The sequence below is a fragment of the Lemur catta genome, chromosome 14 (genome assembly GCF_020740605.2).
Source record: "Lemur catta isolate mLemCat1 chromosome 14, mLemCat1.pri, whole genome shotgun sequence".
NCBI lineage: Eukaryota > Metazoa > Chordata > Mammalia > Primates > Lemuridae > Lemur > Lemur catta.
The window spans coordinates 32,197,056-32,220,510 of NC_059141.1; the positions used below are offsets into that span (position 1 = coordinate 32,197,056).

Below are 23,455 nucleotides of genomic sequence, written 5' to 3' on the forward strand. Positions count from 1 at the left end.
CAGTATTTTGAGTCTTTGTTTAGGCAGTTGGACCTGTATCCTGAAAAAGGCAGCAAATGTAACCTAGAAATCTCAGATATTTCAGTATAGCCCAAGGGAGACTACTGCTGGTACTGAGAAGGAGAGACACACCCTCTTTCCTCACCCAGCACCCTGTACCTCCCGCAACCACACGATGGCTCCAGGGACAGGAGGTAGCAGACACAAACACCTTTCTCCTTTCCTCCCCTCAGCTCTCCTAAATCCTGCCCAGCCTGTGAGATTCCACTCACCTATCTAGAAGTTTTGAACTTGTTCGGAATCATGCCACACAATCCCTCAAACTAGTAGATATTATAAGCTACAGCCCCAAAGCCAGCCCAGGAGTTCAAGGCCAGCCTGGGCAACATAGTGAGACAAACCCCTGTCTCTAAACATAAAAATTAAAAAAAAAAAAAAAAATCAGAGGATCTAACACTAGCACCACTGGGCCTCAGTTGCAGTATTGGGAGCATTTATTTATTCCAGCAGTGGATCAAGCAAATAGAATGTTTAGTCTCTGTTGAGGAAATTGAAGCCATTTTCATTTACACAATATTTTCCTCTTCAACAGAAGGAATGGCAAGGCAAACAACTTAAGAGCCATAATGATAAGCAAATGGTACTTCAGGGAAGGAAGGAATCCCTGTAACATCAACTACACAGAGAGCTGGCATGACACTGGCAGGGCTGCCTTCTCTAATTCCTTATATTTCAGCAACTAACACGGGGAAGACAGGTTGAAGATGACTTCAGGTGCTAAAGACAAAATAAACATTGCGATTTGGAGGATCGGAAATATATTGAAGCAGGACACCCAGAAAGTGCCGAAGGCAGATAGAAAGTATTCAGTGCCAAGCAAGAATAAAATATAAATTCGCTTAGAGTGAGATAAACCTGGCTGTGATCTTGGCTCTGTCATCTACTTAACTTACTATCCTTACTGAGCCCCTAGGAGGCTCACTTTCCTCATTCACAGTGGGGCTTACCACAGCCCCACTCCATTGCTCTCAGAGTGGCTTACTGCTAATTGCAAACATTCACCAGGAATGCCTGATTGAATCTCAGCCTGCTCCCTAACCTGCGCCCCCAGCAGAGGCCACATTCTTGTAGCCTGATAGCATCTCAACTGCAGCCTTGTGGTCTATCTAACCTGTAAGATATCTCTGGAGAGTTCCCTTTGCTGCAGAGCTCCTACCTTCTTGCTTTTATCTCTAGCCCTTTTTCCTCACTGGAAGCTCCAGACATAATCATTTTTTTTTTTTAACTGACCTTTTATAGAGAAGTAGAGGAGTGTCTGCTTTCTATTCATCCTGATTCACAAGGGCGTGGGGAACCGGCCTGCCAGAACCAAATACAGTCACAACGAGCACATGGAGGCGACCCTAGCCCAGAGGCTCAGCTAACAGGTAGCTCCTGGGATCAACTGAGCAGTCAACTGTGCCCAGAGGGGATGTGGCAAAAATGGGGCCTCATCCATGAGCGGCCTGGGAGGGGGCCAGAACCCTCAATGAACCGACATTTCACAGCTCTGAGCTTATAAACGTTTACTCTTCTCACACCTGATAGCAGCATCCTCTCAGCTTTTGGGTCCCTTTAGTGTCTCCAAGTTTCAACTCCCCTGAGGAAGTGTGGAAGAAACTCAGGATTCTGCTTTTAAAACCAGCAGCAAATAATGCCAAGAATAAACAGAGGAAAATATTTGACCTAGTATGGTGCTTATTTTGTGAGTTTTTTCAGCCTTTATTTCCTTAACTTTTCTTTCCTCCCTCTCTCCCTCCCTTTCTTCCTTCCTTCCTTCTTTAAAATATTTTTTATGTGTGTTTGGCTAAGCTCAGAATCCTGACCCACTTTCATACACAAAGCAATATCTTCCAGAACCCAGAAAGGAGACTACGGGGCAGGGAACAGTCTCCTTAGAGACTAAGCACACAGCAAAGAAGAAGAGCCGGTGAGACCATCACTCAAACGTCTCACCCAAACGTGTCGTTTTCTCCCGGGCTCTTCTTTTGACCAGCGTGCCCTAGGGACCTAGGGACCTAGGGACCTGGATGAGCAGTACAGCTGCTGGCAGGTGACAGAGGCCCGAACACCTCAGGCCACCTTCTGGAGTGTCATTTCTCATTGGCCAAGCCAACAGCCTTTCTTTCCCTCACTGGGTTAGAGTTCATGTTTTCCAGGAAGAACATAGCTCAATTGACTCAGCTGGAGATACATAAAGGAAATTACTGTAACCCAGGCTACAAGCTGCGGTGATTTAATCTTATTTAGATAAAGAGAGGTAAAGGGTCATTCCCACACCCTAAATGACAGAGGCACAAAGAAGGATCACCTGAGTCATACTCGTACAGACTGGAACATGCTTCAGAAAAAACATAATCTAAGGGCCTTAGGTTCTAGGACCACTCTTGATGCCCCTTTTGAAAGATTTAAAAAAAATTCAGATATTATAAGCAAAGATTACATTGATTTTTTTCACACTCATCTGTAATATCTGCACATCAGAAATATGCTGTGACCTAGATAATACCTTATCTGTACTAAAATACTGGCAAGATAAAAATGAAATGTGATCAGAATATTAGAAATAGCTTTTATTGGATTTTTTCCCCTATACTTATCATATCAGTCACAACGTATCAGTCACAACAGAGTGGTTTAGAGTAGATCAATCAGCAAGAATGTAGTTGCTACAGGAAAGATGATTAAATAAACCGCTCCTGATGCATGTTTTAAATTACTCTGAGGCAGGTCTAGGCTTCCCTGGGAGCAATCAAGTCACGCATTGGGCCATAAAATATTTCGCAAGGAGTAATACCAAATTTTTATCCTGACACGAGGATCAAGTGGTCAGGTGCCCTCCGCACCAGGAACTCAGGCTGGGGGCCTGGCACACCTTTAGCAGAATCCAGTTTCCATATCCAGTTGAGAATGCTCCAGCATCTTATTTAATCTCTTTGTGCACCTTATCTTCATCTATGAAGTGGGGACAATAACAACTTTTCAGAAGAACTCAAATAAAGCTTAAATGAGGTAATACATAAAAGTTCCATTATAGTTCCCAGTCCTTTCTCCTAGCAAATGGTTAGAGAAGTGACGTTAATGACTTCTCCTAAAAGTTGACTTCCATTGTAGATACCAGATGGTTGATGTGTAACTTCCCCCTACTACTTCTTCCTGCCAGCAGGGCCCAGTCTCACCAGAGAAATTCACTTTCCCTGTCTCCTTTGCAGTCAGGACGTGGCTAGTTGGCAAGGGACCAAATCTTGGACCATGGGACCTGAAGGGAAATCTGCTGGGAGGATTCTGTGAGAGATTTTCATCTCTAATAGAAAGAGACATCCTAGAGAAGTTGTGCCTTCTCATCAGCTGGACATGTGACTTCACATAAGTCTTGAAATGCAGCAGCCGTCTTGAAACCCAGGAGGTCTAGCCTCAGGACAGCTGATGTCTGGAGGACAGCAGAGCCTGGAGGGCGGAAGTGGGGGGGCGGGTGGCAGGGACAAGCCAGTCTCGGTCTCTTTGCTCACGTGGCTGAGCTGCTGATCTTACCCTGCAACCATTCTCCTCTGAATTGTTATTATGTAAGATAAAAAATGCCATTATATAAGACACTCTTAGGATTCTGCAATAAGCTGCCTAATCGATACAATTCCTCTGACAATAGAAGATCTGAGGTTATATGAATGCCATGACAAAAGAGGTGACTCCGAATAGTTAAAATAGTAAATAATAATAATAAAATTTTGTGAGATTTTAATATTTTTGAAGCAAATAGTTCCTGGATGTATTACTTATTCCTTAACTTAAAATATAAACATTAATCCTTTCTTGATAATTCACAGTCTTGTTTCAATATACCTGCCAATAACGACACTGCCCTCTGTTTCTAATTTGCTCCTTTTAATCTGCCATGGGTTTAGGAAAATCAATTAAAAAGTAACTTCTTTACTAAACTTCTTGACTTCAATCTTTCCTCTCTTCTAATCTATTTTATATCACCAATAAAATTATTGAAGCTGATATGTAAAATTAAAGTGTAGACCGGGCATGGATCTGAAGGGATCACCTATGAATGAACCACACTCTGATTACAGTGAATGTGCTATAGGATTGCTAATTTTGCTGCTTAAAAACCCTTCTTATTCTTCTCTACTGTCTTCTAGGTCAGAGTAAGCTGAGTTCTGGGCAGGTGAAGTACTATTGTAGTATTCTATGTCACCTTTAATGTAGCAAAAGATAGCAAAAGAACTGTATAATAGAACTGTCTAATAACAATAATAGGTACCATTAATAGAATGCTTTCCTTCCCTAATTAACTGAATGCATTCATACACACGATCTCAGCCTCTGCAATATCCTTTTCAAATACGAAGCAGTTGAGCCTTGAGATTAGACATGCAATCTCTAGGGTTAGAACACCAGTCAAATTCTGGCTCCACCAACCACTAACTGCAGAATCACGGCTTCCCAAACTGCAAAAGGGGCCAATAGTAGTAAACCAACAAATAGGGGAGATGAAAAGGTAAAGTGAGATAATGCCAGTAAAACATATGTAGCACAATGCTTGGTGCCAGTAAGCACTCAACAAATGATGACTGCCACTACCTCCATTTTACATGAGAAAACTAAACCCTGGAAGAGGTAAGTATTAATTACTTGAGCACATGATAGAACAGGGACGCAAAACTAGATGCATAAGAATCATACTCCTAGTCACACAGCAACTCTGGAAATTAGCCTTTAATAGTTATCAGTGAAATCCAAGGGAAGGTCCAATCCTGGAGCCTTGGACAAGAATGACAGCATTTACTGCAGAAATGAAGATTTCAGTTCAGCATTACATAATTTCCTCCCTGCCAAAGAAATAAAAGGGCATTCATTCCCTTCACTTTTTTCTTAAGCAGAGTAATTTGGTGTCTGTGGACTGGTACATGTAGCTAAGAAATTCAAATGCATAATTATTCTACCAAGGCATAGTTCAATTCAAAACATTTGCTGGTTTTTAATATAAATTCTAAATTTTGTTGTATTTGAAAGGCATTTCATATGCTTATAAATGTACTAATTTAAGAATCTCCTTTTTAAAAAAATGTGATGACTCAATTAATATGTATTGTAAAACATTTGGTAAATTAATTTAAGGTGTTGAGGAGAAATTCATATTTATACACAGATACTTCTTCATCATAAATCCATATGAGTTAATTTTGCTCTCTCACTGTTAAAACACTAAAAATTCCTAGAAAGAAAGCAAAGATAAGCCACCCATAAGCTACGAAACTTTAAGGTACACTTTAATATACTTCCATTTTTACTGCAATTTGCTTTTAAGAAAATACTATCCAAAATGTAGCACAATACTATCCTTAATGTAGCACAATAATTCACAAGTAAATTTTAAAAATAACATCATTTTCCTGCCTACCAGTTGCCCAGAGATGGAGTCAGTCCTTGGGCATTATTAGTTAATTTTATTTAATTTTCATACATTTCCTTATGACAGTACAACAAAATGAGTTGAGTCCAGCACTACCATTTAAAAGCAAAAGACAGCTCTCCAGAAATGCTCAGCCACTACTTCTCCAATGTTCTCCAACCACAAGAATCTTAACAGTTTGACATGACCTGACCTACCTGCATTCATGTTTGGTTTTGCATGAGACCATCTCTTTAATGCAGTGGACAAAAGCAAAAAAGACGATGTCCTTCCATAACTTTCTCTGGCAATCCATTTTAAAACTCTTGAAGATCCCCTTTCACTGGCAAAGTTGTTAGCAAGTGGCCATCTGCTGTTCCTGTTTGCTCTCTTCTCATACCCTTCTGTCTCCCTTCCCTGTCGCTGACATCCCCCTAACTCTGATGTACTGTTCCCTCTGGGTGCGGTTCCTGGATCACCTGACCACAACTACATGGTGGAGGAGGCGGGCACTGGCCACAAAAAAAAAAAAAAAAAAAAAAAACAGATTTCTAGGCCCCACTGAGTCAGAATTTCTGGGAAGTGTGCCCCAGAGATCTCTCTCTCTCTCTCTCTTTTTTAATCAAGCAGGCCGGGATATTTTTGTGCACATTAAAACTTGAGACTCACTGCATCAAGCAAAACTGCCATAAGACAGTTACAAATAACCCCAAATGCCTGGCCTCGGGCAGGTGAACATTTTCTACTTCAGAACCAACTCCTGCCTTGGCCTCTACCAAGTAGAGGTGTTTCCTTTTTCCTTCCTCCTCCCTCACTCTGCATCCCAAATATTAATTTTCTGTCTTTTCTCTTGACATAGCTTTATTTTATAGGACGCATGGCTTCAGCTTGATTAGAGCTTTACAACACTGTACCTCCAAATGTCCTCCATCCATTTCCACCAGGGTGTCCAACTGTGATTTTTCATTCAATATGTTCCAAGGCTAAGTACATCTTTCCCACAAATACTGCTAGCTCCAGATAAATTCATGTATTCAACATTATTTATTAAGCCCCTACTTTGTGCTAGGAGCTGGTGATAGAATGGTGAGCAAGGAAATAGACACATCTCATCTTACGGACTGTCCATTCTGCTAGGGGATAGGGCTGGGGCAGAGACGTGTAAAGATATTAATTCTACACAATTACAAAATAAAAACTGTGGTAACTGCTATGGAGACAAAATACAGAAAAAAAGGAGAGTTTTGTGTCTTTTGGCAAAAATACCTCAGAAGTGATGGTGTGTCCACGATGCATCAGGAGACACATGCCATCGGTTTGTTTCATTATTGGCAACATTAACTTTGATCATTTGTTTTAGTTATGTCTGTCAGGATTTCCCCCGTAAAGATACTATTTCCCCTTTGTAATTAAAAAGGATCTTGGAGGAAGTTATTTTGAAACTATGCAAATATACCGTTGCCCACTAATCTTAGCAAACAAAAGATATTTTTGCCTGAAACAATTACTAATGTGTTTGAAAATGGTGATTTTTTTTAATTTCCATCATTCTTTCTACGTTTATTAGTTTAGTTGAAATTCTTGGTTGCCAGTTGTTTTATTTTTATGTAAAAAATTTAAAATTGAGGCTATCAAGTGGATCCATCTTTTTTATGGTACCTGACTCTCTCAACATTCTTTAAAAGGTCTTCAAACTCAACTGATCATAAAAAGTTTTAAAATATATCCACCAATCTTTTCTTCTGGTATTTTTATGGTTAGGTATTTTGGGATTAATATGTCTGACCCATGTGGAATTTATTTTTATGTAAGGAATGAGACAAGGATACAGTCTTTTCTGATCACTAGGCAAAATGGCCTTCATTCTGTCTGCCTCGATTATAATTGGAAATTGACCTGAGTCTCCTCAAATATATTTAACTTCTTATTGAATTTTCAACTCTGCTCAACAAGGTGATCCACCCAAACTGGCACTTAAGTACATATTTATGAAATTCAAATAGTACGGCAGTGATGGATAAAGTCACAGAGAGAAGAGGAGCTGGCAGCCCAGAGAGGAAACAAATATGCAACTGCGGAATGAGGTCACCCAGGTCTGAACTAAAGAGCAATAAAAGGAATGGAGAAGGACAAGAAGTTATTGGGGAAGATTCTGAGAAAAAATAACAGAACTCAGAGGTGGATAAAATGAGATACAGGAGCATAAAGAAGCAAAGACATTGTAAATGTTGGCATCTAAGGGGAATGGAGATGGTGATGCTTCTGACTTCGCTGTCAGAAGGTGAAGGATCATCTCTTCCATCTCAACGAATGGTACCAACATCCAATCAACTACACAAAACCTGGCAAACCCTGGAAACAGCCACCCTGCATCTGCTCGCTCCCCCAACCCCATATCTAATTTACCAGCTATGTGTGCAGATGCAGATTCACCTCCAAGACATCTCTCAAATCCACATCTTCTCACCATCTTTCCAGGAAGCACCCTGATCTATGCCACCTTTTTTTCTGTCTGCAGTGCTAGAATAGCATTCTAATTGTCTGATTTGTTTCTTTCTTGCTCCTTTTTAATTAATTCTATACAATGGTGTAGTAAACTTTCAAAAATCTGATTCAGATACTGTCATTCCTTTGCTTAAAGCCCTTTGAATGGCTTTCCACTGCTGTTAATATCATGTATCTTTAATAAGCACCACAAAGCTGAGTCTGACCCAGCTGCCTCCTCCTCAGCCCTCTCATTCCCTCTCCTCCACACTGGCTTCTTCAAATGGCTCAGGGGAACTATGGAAAGTCACAGTGCACTGGCTGCTTCTAACTGCTGAGATGCCCTATGCAAAGCCAATTACAAAGGCACTCCACCCTCCGTTCACACTTCTTCTTTCTACCTATCTTTCTAGTGTTAGCTTAAGCATCTCCTCTTTAGGCAAGATATTTTTGACCACCACCCTACCGGGTCACTCCCTTGATTACATATACTCATGAAGAAGCATCAGATGAACCCAAAGCAAGGGATTTTCGACCAAACAACCAGCCAGTACTCTTAAATAAAAGTGTCAGGATAACTAAATTCAGAAAGCCTGAGGAACCATTCCAGATTAAAAGAGACTAAGGAGACAGAACAACTAAATGCAATGTGTGATCCTGGATTGGATGGATCCTCACCCAGAAGAAGGACTTTGGTGAAATTTGAATAAGATCTGTAGATTAGACAATAGTACTGTATCAATGTTAATTTACTGATTTTGATAACTACTGTGGTTATGTAAGGTGTTAATGTTTGAGGAATCTGGGAAAAGGACAATCTTTTGGAAGCCTGAAATTATTTTAAAACAAAATGTTCTTTTTTTTTCCTGCCCCCCCAAATGTTCTTTTAAATGCTCAAATAGTACCTTTAAAAATCTTTTCAACAAGTAAAAGAACAACAAAGAAAAAAAATGTTTGCATCACCCACAGCTATAATATCTACTACCTCTAAACTATGGGAAACATTCCCAGAATAGTAAGAAAGAGATGAAGACTTGAATAAAAATGGGCAAATGATTATGATCACCTCCCAGTGATTACTATTGGGATTTTGGAGTAGAGAATTTGAGGGGCATTTACAAATTAGGGGATTCACCCAATTTGTACAAGTACTACAAGCATAGTCTGATGGTGAATCCTTGGCTTGGCTTTCTGGCTTTTAAAAAGTCTAACCTGAAATTTCTTATGAAAGTTCCAGCAAAACCAACTTAAAAAGAGTCTATATGGCCCATAACTATTGCTGTACTTTATGCAAATAATCAGGCCAAGTGAAATGAGACTAATGTCCCTTGCTATGGGACATTAGCTGAAGCTACCCCTATGACTGAAAGACATAAAATAATATTGACACCTGAAATACTCATGCTGTCTTGGGTGACGTGAAGGAGAGTCAGGGCAAGATTTTCCTTTTGAGCTATTTATAACTTAGAGAAATTGGGTAAAGTAACCTTTTGTGAGCAAAATTTATCTTTCTTTCTACCTGATTTCTCCAAAATTTGGAAACAATTTGTGAGTATTCTTATTTTATGGCAATATAGTTATTTGCATAAATTCAATAAGAATGTTTCCTTTTGTAACAGGAAACAATTAGAGACACTGGTTATTTTACCAAAGCTTTGGTTAGAATGGCATATTTTCAGATATGACCAGACTGCTTTGAAGAATTAAGGTTGACTTCATAAAGTCAATAAAAAAGCCCTTTGGAAATACTGGCCTGGTACCCTGTCTCTCTTATAAGGTTCTTGACCTGTGATAAGTAAAGAATGTTACTTTCTGATGAACTTAGGAACCTCAAGATATTTTGGGACGTGGAGAAGAGGAGAATTCACCCAATTCGTACATGTACTATAAGCACAGTCTAATGGTGGATCTGTGGCTTGGCTTTCTGGCTTTTAAAAAGTCTAACCTGAGATTTCTTAAAAGTTCTAGCAAAACCAACTTATAAAGAGTCTATATGGCCAATAACTACTGCTGTACTTTATGCAAATAATTAGGCAAAGTAAAATGAGACTAAAGTTTATTTTGCAAATAAATTGGTCCTGCTATGATTTATCCTTGGTAGAAATGGGGACAGTGGAGAGAGAAAAAAATGTTTCAGAAAAAAAACTATGGTACCCTTGTTATTAGATTCTAGCCCTAACCATTGTTTTTGAGTTCTTCCACTATTTGAACTAAATTCTGAATTATTTCCTGGCTATAACAAGTCCCTAAAGAAGAACTGGGTTTTAATTTTCTTCATGGTGGTTTTAGTTAGCTCCTTAATAGAATAGGTTCTTTTTTGTTGTTGTTCTAGCACATAAATTATTTTGATTGTAATCCTTGTGTGCATTGTAACAAATTATTAATGTTATGTATCTCTTGTTGTTTTACTTCCGAGAAAACCAAAATCACAGTATTCTGAAAACTAGAGATGATTCAAAGCCTGAAAATCTCCCTCATTTGGAATCCCACTGGGCCTAATTGTCTTCCATTGCACTGCTGCTGAGGTTACACAATATCAAGTACCCTCCCTCTAAAGGCTCAGGAAGCATCAAGGAGGAGGACAGCATGCAAGATTGTAAGAGCTGGATTGTGGGGTGGAGTGTGGAAGCTAAAGCAAATTCCACCTTGGATGCTAACCCGCCATGTTGACTTCTGACTAACCCCTGTTATGGGAATGCCTCTAGGATATAGAGTTTACTATAAATCCTGCCTTTAGATCAGAACAACCCTGCCCATAAATTCTGACCGTGGGCAGATTCACACAACATTCTTGCCTCTCCCTGAGGGGATAGACTTCAGTTGTCACACCCATTTCTTCCTCTCACCACCACCACCACCACAGGAGACATGGCTTCTGTCAGTAAGTCCCTATTAAATGTTTCTTTCTGAGAAAAAAAAATGGGCAAATGACATCAGCAAGTCATAAGAGAAATATAAACAGCTAAGTAACATAAAAAAATGTTTAAACTCACTAGTAATTAAAAAACTGTGAATGTAAACAAGATATTTTTACTTATTGGATTGATAAAATTTATATGATTGATCATACTCAATACTGATGAGGACTGAAAAAAAATTGGCAATATTCCTTTATAATATACATCCCTGTTGACTAAGCAATTCCAATTCTATGATTTCCCCATGGTTTGCCCTGCCCATGTAACACATACTCTCTCACACACACATAAATACACACTGTAGCATTGTTTAAAAATATTAAAATTCTGGAAATAAAAATAAATAGCCATCAAAAGGGGACTATTTGAAATAAAGAATCTCTATCATGGATGAAGCCATTAGAAAGGACTTACATCTATATACAATGAACCAGGACATTGTCCAAGTTGGAGCATTAAGTGAAAAGAGCAAGTTGTGGAATAACATAAACTATGACTCCACCCTTGTTATATGAATATGTGTGTATTTAATGTATACTGCCATTCCCAAGAAAAAATATGGAACAACAGTCACTGGATTTTTCTCAGTTGTTCTCTCAAGGGTGGGATCATGAAAGTCTTTCATTTCAGTATAATTTGTTAGAAGTGTGTATCACTTTACAATCAGACAAATTATACTTTTTTTAAGCCTAGATTTTTCAATAGGCCCCAGATTTGTACCCTTAACCCTGACAATCTCTACATGTGTGAATTTTGATAAATTACTTTACTCTCTAAGTCCATTTCTCTGGTCCAAAGTGAGAACAACTGTGCCCTCCTTGCCTCATAATCTTAAGGTAGTGGTAGTTGTAGTAATCATTCAAGAACTTTCTAAATCCAGAGGGGCTGGTCTGGCCTGGTGGCTGAGCTGGGTGGCCTTCATGTTATACTCCATAACATGCAATTGCATCATAAGAGCAATTTCTCAGCTACAGACCTTCAGGAACACAGAGTTGGAGAACTCTACTGCACAAACCCTTCAGAGTTGACCCTGCCGAATTCAGGGTCCCCAAGTCCTCACCTGTGCTTCCTTCTGCCTTTACAGTGAAACATCAGTCTGCTTCGCCGACCCATTCCTTGATCCTCTGTTTCTGGACCAGGTACTTTGTGTTCCTAGCTCGAGTGATCACTTGTTTTTGCATCTGGTTGGTCCCCTGCTCAAAAACGCACAGTGGTCACCTAGTGCCTGACAGAACAGGTCTTAACGCCCTGGCCGGCCCTTCAGTGTCCTCGTGATCTGACTATTTCCCCTCCTCTGTGTTTCCCACTGCTCCCTAATGTCTCCCCACTTCCCTCTCATCAAACCCATCTCTGCCCTAGCCAAACACCTGCCCTTCAGAAGGATGTATGACATTATCTCTAAAAATTCCCACCAACCCTGTGGTTTTCTGATTCCATCCATGAAAAAACAGGTATTATTAAGAACACGAAAGGCAGTACATTGGGCCTTTTTAAGAACACCAAGGCAGCATTGATACATATGTTATTACATGAAAAAGTCTATGAGAATCAGGAGGAATTAATGCTCAAAACATAAAAATAGAGCCAGAATTTGTATATAAAATTAGATTTAGCTCTTAAGTAGATTTTTCTCAAAGGGTGGTTTACTAACCACCTGCATCAGAATCTCCTGAGAAGATCCTCAAAAGAAAGGCTGCCGGGCTCCACCCAAATATTTTGTATAGTAATCCCTGGGGATGGGATGAGGATATTTTCTTTTTTTGAGACTAGTTTGAGAATCACTGCCCAAGTTACTTTTCCAAGTCTTTCAATAATAATGTACTTGACAAAAGAAAAATAAGTATATGCCATAAGTAAATGATAGTTATATTTCTTTCAAGATTCACATTTTAATTTCTTGAATTTTTTATTAATCGGGAAAACAAAGTTCCACACCCACCAATGATTCCAAGTGACTTTAATTTTATTTATTTATATATTTAGCTGAAGTACTACACAGATTCAGTACGCAGTTTTTCTGCTCCCTTTGAACAGGAACAGTAACATATGAGGGGCTTATTCCAGGCCTCTTTTCTAATCTCATTCCATCCACCCTGTCCATTTGTTCCTATTGTTAAAAAAAATTTATGGAACAATTTACAAATCAACCTTTCAAGGACAAAACAAATTGGAAAAAGAGCTAGAGTCAATCTACCAGAAGACTGAAGGATGAACCCACAGACATAAAGGCCTCTTTTCTTCTCAGTTGTTAAAATGCACATTTCCAGTTTCTAGCGACATGATAAATAAAATCGCAGGGTCCTTAGATGAGCTGAACCAAGCCATAATCACCATTCCTGATTATATTTTCCTTATGCTTTTAATTAAAGGTGCACAGGTGCCCATGGCCCCAGCCGTTCAAGTCTGAAACGTAGCATCCTCAAAAGGAACCCACACTGGAGCATCTCTCTGAACAGAGACAAATGCAAAACAGGTAGGCGGAGTTCACAGGAAGCCAGGAGGATTAAAAATGAGTCATCACCGGCCTTCAGTTTCTAAATTAACCCAGAGAATCATCAGGCCATATAATCAAAATGAATAATTTGTGATGGGTCTCTTAACGGTTATCTTTTGCATGAGCTTTTGCTGAATCTTTGGTTCAGTTACTGCAATGGCTTTGAAACACACGTATAGCAAAAGTTTAAAAAGCAAAACACAATGCCAGATTCACCAAATCTCAAATTCTGTCATATTTAATTAAGACTCACGCAATTTTATTAAATAAAAGTTTCTTTAAAAAGAATTGAACTTTAAATAAGAAAATGTATAATTTACACAAAAGGGTAAATCAAAGGACACAGAGTATATTTTTGAAGATGAGATTTAACAATTTTCCTCCATGAAATAATTAATATTTTACCCATGAACTTTATACAAGACCAAGAAAAACTTTCACCTACTTAGAAAAAAAAAATGCTAGTTATAGATTTCTGAAAGTTACGAGAAGAAAGAATTATAAGGATCAATGTAATAAAGTCAAAATTTTGGAATCAGTGAGGGCAGATTCCATCTGAAAGCTCTGGAGGAATTGAGACTTTTCTATTCTTCACTGCCACAGCAGTCTTCCCACCCATAATTAAAATCTGGCCTCATAATTAGACACAATCACTTCAACAAGTCAAAGAACAGTTAAAATTTGCCCTGCTGTTTAGTCTATAAAATATCCTGAATAAGCTGAACTTAAAAATGATTAGAAATGTTATCATCACTCCACCATGGCTTACAAATGGGAGAAATCTGAGACTCTGGGATGGCATAGAAGTTTTTCAGAATACTAAAACTCGCTCGGGGATCTGATAGGTTATATTAGGGAGGCATATCCTCCCTACCTCCAGCAAAGAATCAGTCAACGTAAGGAGAGATGTAGGTGTTGTATATGCCAACTGTTAGGCAAAAAAAAAAAAAAAAAAAATCACCCAAAACACCCACACAAAAATAAACACAAACACAAATTGGAATACTTCTTAACGAACTTAATTAATTAATGAAAAACATTGTTTATAAAATACCAAATGTCAAGGCAAAATAGCAAAAACTTTTTGCCATAATCTGGGTACTAATTCTAAGCGCTGAAGCCCCCATGAGGACAAGCCCCTACTTTTCTTGCTCCAGTCAGTATCCCCAGCATCTGGCATGCAGTATGGGAGACAGGGGTCCGGGTTTGACTCCCAGCTCAATCACTTACCAGCCTCTCATAATGGGCAATTTACATAGTCTCTTTGTACCTCGATTTTTAAATCTGAAAAATGGTACCCGTTGCATACATTTGTTCTAAAAATTAATAACAAGAATAACAAACACATAAAGCACTTAACTCTGTGCCAGACACTGTTCTAAGCACTTTTCATTTACACTTATTTATTCATTGAATCCTCCCCAAAACCTTATGAGATAGAAACTAATATCCCAAATAAAAGATAAGGAAACTGAGGTTTGGAGAAGTCAGTAACTTGCCAACAACACACACCTAGTAAGTGGCAAAAAAATTTCATCTTCCTAACAACTCCATCATCCTTGAGAAAACGTGTGTTAAAGCTTAGTGTAACGCCTGGCATAGAGCACATGCTCAATAACTAACGTTTATGTTTGCAAGATTCTCAGGTTACATCAGGGCTCAACAGGAAAGAATGCTGTGATCAACTGGTGATGCCTACATGGGTGTGGGATGTATTAGTGACCACATCTGTGCCACAGGTTTGCAATCCCTCTTTCATATAAAAAAGGAATCCTGATGTCTGAGTGCCTGGAGTTACCCTTCTGTATCTCGCAGTCCCTGGGATCTGATGTCAGGCTGTCATCATCTCACACCAGATTATTGTCCCCACTCCCTCCTAGTGATCCACCCGCCACCCAATTGCCAACATGCTCTTCTGAGCACGTGCTCCCTTTCAAGGATCCTCCATTTGGGTACCACATCAAATCAAAATTCCACTCCCTGGCTTTCAAGGGCCTAAGAAGACATGGAGGGAACATGCCTCTGCCTCTCATTCAAGTGCTCAAGTGCCGACGTATCAAATAAATACTTGATATGAATGGCCACTTTTCATTACGCAGAGAAGAGCAGTGTTTGTGCTACTTCGTAATGGTGATACACAATTTTTTATTTTATGTATTTATTTTTGCACATGGCCCAATTAAAAAAAATGAAATATTTCAGGATCTCATTTTATTTTTGTTCAAAATGAAATAAGCTTGATCTGAGAAGGACATGAAAGAATATCAAAGAGAAAAGTTGCATTACTATTATCCACCACAACCTTAATATCCAGGTAAATTTTAGATATCTTCCTAATCTTTCTTCCTGAAGTTAGAACCTAAATTACAGGGAGACCCTCTAATGATTAGAGATTGAAAGCTGGAACTAAAACAAAAAAAGTCATTAACATTTCTTAATATTCAAGACCAAAAAGGTACCCATTTCTAAAAGAGTGCCTTGAAAGGTTAACTGGAGCAAGTGAAAACATAAGAGTCATTGGTGCTTCTATCAAGGGACTGCTTTTAATAAACAGAAGTTACTAAGTCTGAACTAATGTCTCTAAACTAACCACATCAATGGACAAAAATAACATGGAATTAATTTAAAATTTAGAAAGAGAACAAGCAACATGGGCTTTGAAGACTTAGCAACATGCCAAATGTTTAATCAACCTCTCCACTTGGCATGAAGAGATGCAAGATTGTACTAGAAGTTCATCTGATTTGCTTAGAAATGCAAATAATTTCCGACAAAAGCCACATCCAGATGTAGCTACATCCAGATCATTCCTGAGTTGAACGTTCTGATGTCAACTCAGGATTTCTGAATGTACACTCACACATCCAGCTGGACAGTTCACATGTCCAGATAGCTGGACTATGCAAGTGAACAGGTACCAATACAGTGGTTTTTGTTTGTTACTGTTTTGTTTTAGAGGGATTGTTATTGTTCCTTCAATTGAGCAAGTTGGTCTTCTTAGTTGAATATATGAACTGCGATTCAATTTGATAAAAGTTTGGTGATTCATATTAAAAAAAAACAATGCCAGAATAGGTGATGTAGTGAGGTTGGGAAGACAAAGACATTCTAGATTTTTTTACTTATTTAACAAGCATTTATTGAACAGCTGTAATCCATCAGCCCTAAGGGATGAGATGGAAAGCTGGCTCTAATATCTTCAGGGACAACCATGAGTCATTTCTCCTACTTTCAGTTGAAGCCACCTACAAATTTTTCACAGGGTCAAGAAAAAAAGTTAGTATTAGACAGAATCACAAATCCAGTAGATTAATTAAAATGTCTCTAACTGGTAAATGTATCCACCAGGAGAGCACCTGGTACTTTCTGGGCAGCGTCTACATTATTTCCTCTCACGTCTCTTCTACCCCTTATGTTTTTGCATGAGAATTACCAGGATTTTCCTCTCTGTAAAATTCAGTCTCACTCTCTGGATTGTAGCTGTAAGTAGGCCTGGGAAGGGTCCTTAAAGGAGGGACATGATCGAACAGAGCTGATTAAGTCCTATGTGCTGAAAGTAAGAAGAGGTAACAATTATTAACAATCCTTTATAACTATTTTTGTCAGTCTTTCTCAGGAACTAGCCAGAGATGTCCTTTCCTCTAGGAGCAAATCTCTCTGCTACGGACACCTTCAGGACACTAGTCCCTTCGCTACTCCCTCCAATCCTCCCACAGGCAATAAGAATCCTATGAAACATGGCAAAAGTAGGTAAGAAACTGGCTTGGATGACTGAGATATGGGTAAAGGCTACCTGCCCTATAATTTAAATGGTGCTCACTTTACAAAACAGGATTAAAGAAACAAGTTTCTTCTTCAAATTTCCAAGAACAAGCTGATACATAAATTATAGCCCAAGTGTATTCAAAAGCACATTGCCAAGTGGCAAACAATTTTGCTGTATTTACCCTTGAACAGAAAACAAGCAGCCAAATTATTCTCCAGGTAGATTCCAATAACATTTCATGCCTTTGAATGAAGCTCTTCATGGTGCAAATGGTAAACAAAAAAGAGCCTACTGCTCAAAGGCATTAACTTGTTTTAAAAATAAACGTAGATATTTATAGTATAGCTACAAAATGCCCACTACAATCCAGTCAGAATACATTTCTGAAGTTCCATATAGCATCCATCCTAAAAACATAAAATTGCCAATTAAAACAAGGTCTGGAAAAAGATAAAACACCGTGGCTTAATTTCTGTGTAAAACAATCCTCAAGAATTACCCTTAAAAAACTGAAACACAAACATTCAGGTGTACTTTATCTGCTGGAACAAATCAGCATTATTAACCTTGACAGAGCCTTGAATGAGACCATAGATCAACATCCTGGTGATATCCACTATATTTTTGGAAACGCCCTTAAAACCTAGGACCTCACGTTAGCGTCAGCGATTAGCAGGATGTTGGAAAGCAGTGTGCTCGCTGGGGCTTACTTTGAAAGATGTCTGCTTTACTTACCACCAAACACTGATTTCCAGAAAGCGAGCCACCCACCCCTCAACACTTCAGATTTCTTTCAATCTTCTAGATCAGGTTCCCTTTCCTGAATTATTTATTCCTTATAAAATTTTTCTTTTAAACTTCAATAATTATAGAATTATAGGCTCTGGGCTATACGCAGTGTGGGGTGTTTTAGAGAAAGTTCTGGGAAATTATGTTTTAGTAGTGACATTCCATTTCTTTGTGCATCTCATCGGGGGTTTTCAGGGAAGGCTTAGATTATTCAGGTGAGGGAAAATGTCTTAAAAGTCTCTGATAAATGGTAAAAGTAACATCACCTCGAAAGGTGTGCCACAAGCTCCGCAGGGGTCAAGGTCTGTCTTCTAACCCTTGTCCCTTCCTCGTCCACACCACGCACTGCCAAAGCCAGCGCGGTGGCTCTCTGATGTCGACATCCTCGCCAGGGCCGCATCCTAAGCCTGAACCAGACACCCACGCGCGCCTTCGTCTCGGTCACGACCATCGTCCCGCCCCGCCGGCTGCAGCCACGGCTTCCTGCCTTCCCCGGCAAGGTGACACTAACCCCTGGGGGCCCGGTCAGGGGCCCACGGAGGCGGCCCAGGCGGAGGCGGCCGACCGCAGGGCTGGCAGGAAGGAAGCGAGCAGCCGCCGCGGCGCACTTTCCGCCCCCGGAGCAAGCCCGCCACCGGACGTCGCGGGCGGAAGGCGGGCCAGGCCGCGGGGCACACGCAGCCGGCGAGCGCTCTTCCCGGTGCGGGGCGCGCTCTCGCTCGCACGCGCGCGCGGCTACTCACCGGCAGCCCTCGATGTCCGGAGCCCGCGTGGGACGGCGACTGCGGCGGCTGCCCCCGCGCCTGCCGTGTGGCCTTGGCATCCGTCCGGCCGCTGCAGCCCGGGCCCCGGTGGCTTGTGCGGGAAGGCGCTGCGGCGGGGGATACCGGCGGCCGGCGGGGAGGCGCCCGCGCGCTGGCCTCGGCCGAGCCGCCTCCCCCTCCTCCTCCGCGGGCCGGGGGAGCCTCGCTGGCTCTGCTCGCGCGGGCTCCGTGCCCGGCTCTCCTCGTCGTCCTCCTACTCCTCGCTTGTCGGACACCCCAGCGCAGGGGGCGAGCAGCACCCTCGCAAACCCACGCGCAGGCCGGCCGGCCGTGAGCCCGCAGCAGCCGCCCCTGCTGCCGCCGCTGCAGGAAAATAAATTGTCACTGCGATGGTCCCGGCCTCCCTTGCCCCAGCCCCTGGGTGCCGCCTCCGCCTCTGCCTCCGCCCCCTCCTCCGCGCGGCGGCCTCCCGCATTCTGCGGAAACAGCTCACAGGTGGAAGCAGGTCCCCAAGGGTGGCCCAGAGCGAGAGTGAACCAGTAGGGCGCGACTTTCCCTTAGGAAACCTTGCACGTCACCCCCTCCACCCCAGCCCGGGACCACCTGGACGCCCCCTTGCTCCACTGTCAGTTTCATGGAGACAGACAGGAGTGGTGCTTTCGGAGATTGCAGAGTACACAAGCCTCGACGCAGCTGGATTTGTCCGTGAAACTGCCACTGGAGTCTGGGCAAGGACAGGGTTTGAGTGAAAATCCCACTTACACCTCATATTAGCAATTCCATTCTGAGATTTATCCATAACTGGATGCACCTACGTATCAGGAAACACACTAGCTCTCCCTCCCTTCACCTTTGTGTACTTGGGAAATACAGACTGTTATGATATCTCCTAGAATGATGTTACTAATATTATATTATTACCACGTGCAGTGTTTTTACCATAGTGTTGGCACTGTGCCAAGCACTCGGTACAAGTAATTTTACTCCATCTGCTACAGCCTTTATATATAAAAGGTACTCTTTTTTTTTTTTTCCATGAGTGAGACACAGAGAAGTAATTTATCCCAGGTTACCCACCTAGAAAGTGGTAGAAGCTAAGATTTAAACTATGATCTGACACCGAAAGCTGTTTCTCTTGGCTGGACAGATTCTATTAATTTATAAACATTCTATGAACACTGCTGCCGCTGGATGAAATGCATGTGATTTTCTTGAGCTTACTTGGGAGGGTATCTCCAAGTCAAAGAAGTGACTGCAGAGCCAGGTGGTGGAACATTGGCTTTCTTAGTTAGCTTTTCATCTGGAGACCAAACTTCTAGCCCGGGCTCTGTCACCAACTGAGTTATTTGGTCTTAGGCGTTTCACCTTCTTAGACCTTATCTTCCTACACTGGCTTTTAAAATGAGGAGGTTTGCTTTTTAAGAAGCAACGGTGTTGTTGTTTTTCTAATTTTGAATTTGGTTCCAAATCTTAAAATCAGGAAATTTTGCAAAAATTCAGACATTTGGCATGTTCTGAAAAATTGTAAGATTGGTGGGTTCTAGCAACCACCAGCTGGCGCGGAGTAGCAGGTGTCTGCCTTTGGACTGGGAAGATTTTCCACTAACCTCACACTCCCATACACCCATACCTCACTGACATTTGAGGATATGGTAGACATTTGAGTTTGCAGTTCTGGACCAGGTAATGTCATGACCTACTGGACAATCTAAAATTCAGTGATACGAAGTTTAAACAGATTCCTAAAAAGTATTATGAAAGAAAAAATTCCACATACATATTTACAGTGGTCATTGATCATTGATGCTAGGTCTTTCTTTCTACCTAGCATCCAAATTCTCATAAAAGCCAAAATGGCCCAATACTCACTGTCACCACCCTGTGGCAGGTAGGGCATCATCATGGGACCTACGTTCAGCCTCAGTGATTCCTGTCCAGTTCTTTGAATCTGGATTCTGTGATTCAAAGAAGAGACATTTTAGACACAACTCCATTATCTGCGAAGTGACTTTTGTGTCCAAGGACAGTAGTACCAGAGGTGACAGGTGGTAGTATCTACTGTGGCAATGCCAGTGGCGTCTTAAGTGGGCTGTTGGGGTAGTGTGACCTGTTCTAATTCCAGCTGCCAAGCTTCCCTGCCTGTGTGAGGAGCCCGGTTCTCCAGCCCTCCGCTTTGGCATGACATCTGATGACCTTCCAATGTATTTCTCCTCTTACTAAGTTAGCCAGAAATGATTTCAGTGGTTGCCACCAAAAACACTGGTACAGCAACTTTTGCGGTAATTGGAGCTCTGTCTCCCTTTTATCAACTGAGTTAATGAATATTGGGCAACCAGGTATTTATATAAATTTTATCTTAGAGAATTTTTAAGTGTTCTGTAGTTTTACTTGCATTTTTAAAGATTCAATCTCAATAGTATTAGAAATGCAGATTTTTTTTAAAGATAGAATTTTCAACCTTACCAATCATATAAGCAAAGATTGCTTATAAATAAACATTTCTTCATTACTGCTGAGGGTGCAATGAAATGAGCCCTCTTATCTGGTGATGTCATTTTGGTACACTGCCAGGAAAGGAATTTGTCAGTTGTAAAATCTACTTCCTTCCACCCCTGGTAATTCCACTTCTAAGAAGCAGTTTATCCTAAGGATATCTGATACATGCAATAAGATTTCTCCATTGAGATATTTATCACTAACTTTAGGCATTAAAACTATGTTTATGATGGGTTTTTAATGACATTGAAACTGCTTATGATACAATGTTAAGCAAACAAGAATGCAAAATTGTGTATACATATAATCTCAAGTAGGTAAAAATACAGGAAAAACTCTAGGAGAATTTATTAAAATTACCTCCTGCATATTAGTTATAATTAGTTATAATTATCTTCTTTATGCTTTACTATAATTTTAATTTTTCTATAAAGGGCATATTTTTCTTTTATTTAGGAAGAAGAATTTTTTTTTTTTTTGAGACAGTCTCGGTCTGTCACCAGGCTAGAGTGCTGTGGTGTCAGCCTAGCTCACGGCAACCTCAAACTCTTGGGCTCAAGCAATCCTTCTGCCTCAGCCTCCCAATAGCTGTGACTTACAAGTGCATGCCACTGCACCTGGCCAATTATTCTATTTTTAGGAGAGATCAGGCCTTGCTCTTGCTCAGGCTGTTCTCAAACTCCTGACCTCAAGCAATCCTCCCACCTGGGCCTCCTAGTGTGCTAGGATTAAAGGCATGAGCCACTGGGACTGATCAGAAATATTTAATAATTAAAATAAACAGATCTGGCAGCCAGGTAAATATGAAGTTGAATTGATCAAAGTACCTCATTCATAATAAGTACATTATAAATATTGGAGAAAGGAACAAAGAGAGGAATAAAAAAGGGAGGAAGGAAGGAAAGCACATTATTTCACAAAGAAGAATGATGAATTGAGGGATTGTGACTTCCCTGTCATTTGCTTCGTTGATGGCATACATTAAAATAGGGCATGACGTTCTAAATTGCTTTGTTAAGTAATATATTACATTTGAGTATTTCCCAACTGATGACAAGTGACAAAACATTAATACCTTTCTCACAGGATGAGTAATATGGAGCCAGAACTCAAATTTTTTTCCTATCCCACAACATCAGAGATAGATCTGTTCTGAGAAGCTGGAATAGCTTCAGGGCATTTGTATTCAGGTCAAAGAGGATCCTTCTTTCCCGTGAGTGGTTATAATAGGGATGTCTGCCAGTCTCTTTGTGGCACCCCAAAGCCCAAGAGCATGGAGTCTCTAGTCTCCCCATCTGTCAACATCCTAGTTGGATTTTATTTCTTAGACCTGACAATACAAAGAGAGAGTATGCAGAGTTGAATTTACATTAATCAGAAAGCTAAAACTCCTTTCGAGTACTGTACTCTTCACGTTGTTTGGTATATGTGTGTAACCTGGTGGTCCCTAGAGTAATATCACTGAGCATTTTTGCTGACACCAGATAGGCTGGAGTCCTTGTCCTTTGTTTCAGATTTAGAATTCCCTGGCTCTGGGTTGTCTCTAAAGTCAAAGTCTCCAGGGAAAGACGAGAACTAAAATACCCAACTGATTCTTTTGGAAAAAAAAATATTCATCTCAGAGATTATTATGCCCTTAAAAGTATATACTTCAGAAATTATCATATTCTTAAAAACACGTGTTCTTAAGATTCTGGCTTTGCTATCATTTATACGATTGGTTCTCAAAGTGTAGCCCAAGGGTCCCTGTAATCCCTTCAGACATCTGCAAGGTCCAAACTCTTTTCATGACAATACAAATATATTGTTTGACTTTTTTTTACTCTCATTCTTTCATGAGTTTGCAGTGGAGTGTTTCAGAGCTACGTGTATGATGTCACCACAGCTAGAATGCTAATTTTTGTTTTGTTTTGGAAAACAATTATGTTGTAATAAAAATGTGATACATAGTTGAACATGTAATTGGTTTATTATTGTTTAATAAGTTAATAAAAAGCATTTTTAAGTTTCTGTTTTATTTTCTGATATAGTAAGAATGAACAGACATAACTCACAAAAACAAAAGCTCTCTGGAATCCTTTCTAATTGTAAAAATACTTTTTAAAAATATAAAGAACCCTTAAGGCCAAAAAGTTTGAGAAACACTGGTCTATACTATTAGGGAGCTAGTAAGTTCCAAATAACTTACTTTCCATTTGGGGAATTATAACTATGGTAGCTTAGCCTGTGTCACTGAACACAGGAAGCAATGCTTCTGAAGTGGAAACGGCCGGCACATTTCAGTTTTTCCACTCCTGTGATTCATTT

The 23,455-nt window shown here is 40.3% G+C and overlaps 1 protein-coding gene across 4 annotated transcripts in view; it reads right to left on the minus strand.

Moving 5' to 3' along the window:
- The window catches only part of STAMBPL1 (STAM binding protein like 1), a 43,197-nt gene extending 24,145 nt beyond the window's left edge, over positions 1-19,052 (minus strand). Inside the window, exon 1 of one of the 4 annotated variants that reach the window (XM_045568765.1) lies at positions 18,632-19,052. The gene's annotated coding sequence lies outside the window, so the exon portion shown is untranslated. Of the gene's footprint in view, positions 1-5,655; positions 5,754-11,899; positions 11,919-18,631 lie in introns of those variants that run through there. The other 3 variants (XM_045568768.1, XM_045568767.1, XM_045568766.1) reach the window with 3 other exon arrangements.
- Positions 19,053-23,455: the final 4,403 nt, after the last annotated feature.